Raw genomic sequence first — 2,500 nt, 5'->3', positions numbered from 1 at the left:
GCGGTGAACCAACAGCGTGGGACACAAATCCAACTACGAGCTTTTTAACCGCAACAACTTTAATATACGCTATTGGAGCTGGAATTACCGCGGCTGCTGGCACCAGACTTGCCCTCCAATAGATACTCGTTAAAGGATTTAAAGTGTACTCATTCCGATTACGGGGCCTCGGATGAGTCCCGTATCGTTATTTTTCGTCACTACCTCCCCGTGCCGGGAGTGGGTAATTTGCGCGCCTGCTGCCTTCCTTGGATGTGGTAGCCGTTTCTCAGGCTCCCTCTCCGGAATCGAACCCTGATTCCCCGTTACCCGTTACAACCATGGTAGGCGCAGAACCTACCATCGACAGTTGATAAGGCAGACATTTGAAAGATGCGTCGCCGGTACGAGGACCGTGCGATCAGCCCAAAGTTATTCAGAGTCACCAAGGCAAACGGACCGGACGAGCCGACCGATTGGTTTTGATCTAATAAAAGCGTCCCTTCCATCTCTGGTCGGGACTCTGTTTGCATGTATTAGCTCTAGAATTACCACAGTTATCCAAGTAACGTGGGTACGATCTAAGGAACCATAACTGATTTAATGAGCCATTCGCGGTTTCACCTTAATGCGGCTTGTACTGAGACATGCATGGCTTAATCTTTGAGACAAGCATATGACTACTGGCAGGATCAACCAGGGAGCTGCGTCAACTAGAGCTGAGCAGCCGGCCGCCCGGGAGTGTGTCCCAGGGGCCCGCGCGAACACGCAAGCGTCCGCTCAATTATTCTGCAAACAGGAGGAGGCTGAGCTCCCCTGCACAATACACCTCGAAACCCTCTCAGGTCCCGGCGGCGCGCAGCGCCGTCCTAAGTACTTGGTCGGGTTCGAGAGAGGCGCAATCGCCCGGAGTTAGGCGAGTAGACGCTTTAGGTGCGACCACCCGTGCTCCCAACTGAGCTTGCCGCTGCCGACAGAGGCCCGGGAGCGTGCTGTCGTGGCATTGCCGGCGGGAGACAACACGCGCCACCTACGGTGACCGGCAGCTCCAACGCCAGCGCCACAGAAGGGCAAAGGCCCCACGTGGGTGCCGAAGCGAACTCTCCCAGCACAGCGCACGTGCCAACACGTCTGCACAACTGCGATACAAACCACCAGCGAGAACCGCTGGGGCGACCGAGCAGCAGACGGCGTCGCGGCGCCGAGTGCCGGGCGGCGGCGCATCCTCAACGCACACAGTCCTCAGTCGGACCAGCACACTGCAGATGTCCACCGCACTTCGCACCGGGCCCGCGAGGACCCACTTTGGCCGCCCGGCGCCGCGCGCAGGGTGCCCCGGCGCGCAGCTGCGCCGCCTGCCGCGTCCGTCGGCTGGCGCGCCTGCCACTGGGCGCCCCCACCAGCCGGCTGTAGCGCGTGCGCCCACGCACCGCGCGGCCAGCACGCCGGGCGGCCCCCCCTCACCGGCCGGGGACGGTCCCACCCAGCCACCGCCGCGTATCGCTTCACACACAGATTTGCCCTTACTGATTTACCTCCAGCAACAACAACCGTACCACAATGGGTTTACCAGTTGTTCATTTGCGTAACGTCACCAGCAAACGTAGACGTCCATCCCAGTTTGCAAATGCAACGATTATTGCATACCTGTCTGTTAGGTGTCACGACACACTACGTCTGCCCACATACACGCAACAAAATGTGCACGACTAGAGAACACGTGGGAGGTGGCCCCCTACGTATGCGATGTCCATTACGAGACCGACTGTCAACCAGCATCTGTACCATGTCGCAGATGTGGAACGCGGTGCACCATGCTATCACACTGTGTGAGAAGAGACGACTACGTTTGAATACACGCGCCACTACATCAACAGACGGCTCATGCTGATCGCCATCCAGGGCGTCCGTTACTCCCACACGTCTCTATGGCGTACCACACTGCAATGTAGCTGTTATGGGGAGACGGCACGTGGCTGAGTGCACAACATTTGGACCGTATGGTTCGCTGTTGTTGGGCGCAGTCGTTGTACGGTCACACATGTGCCACAGCGTATCATTCAGTACATACGGACCTATGTGCAGTACAATGTGAGGGTTAAGCTTACGACATCAGCGGACAGTGGACACAGGCCGTACCACGACGTAGACTGAGCGCTTCGACATGCGAATGCCAGTGAACAGCTGCGAAGGGCATTGAACACGCAAGCACCTGAACGACCAGCGTGCGAAGGCAGGGGGGAGGGGGGGGGGCGATGTACATCCTGCAGTCGTCCACATTACAGTGTACAGCGGGAGCATGTCAAAAGTAAGCAACACTTGCGAAGTGTTGAACATGAAACGATACACAAGAGGGTGGGCGGTGCGAGTAGCGAACTATATTCAGAGGGTTGTGGTTAGACAACACTAGATTAATGTAACGTGTCATATGCCAATTACAGAGCAGGTTAAGGCACAACGTGGGTTAGGTTAAGGCACAACGTGGGTTAGGTTAAGGCACAACGTGGGTTAGGTTAAGGCA

At 57.0% G+C, this 2,500-nt stretch overlaps 1 non-coding gene across 1 annotated transcript in view; it reads right to left on the bottom strand.

Annotated features, from left to right (window-relative positions):
- Positions 1-682, bottom strand: part of LOC126138918 (small subunit ribosomal RNA) — a 1,909-nt gene extending 1,227 nt beyond the window's left edge. The window contains exon 1 of the ribosomal RNA XR_007528410.1: positions 1-682. This exon is cut by the window's left edge and continues 1,227 nt beyond it. This is a non-coding gene — a ribosomal RNA (small subunit ribosomal RNA).
- Between the last annotated feature and the right edge of the window lie 1,818 nt (positions 683-2,500).

Source organism: Schistocerca cancellata, unplaced genomic scaffold (assembly GCF_023864275.1).
Source record: "Schistocerca cancellata isolate TAMUIC-IGC-003103 unplaced genomic scaffold, iqSchCanc2.1 HiC_scaffold_674, whole genome shotgun sequence".
NCBI classification, from domain to species: domain Eukaryota; kingdom Metazoa; phylum Arthropoda; class Insecta; order Orthoptera; family Acrididae; genus Schistocerca; species Schistocerca cancellata.
This window is presented reverse-complemented; position numbering and strand designations above follow the sequence as displayed.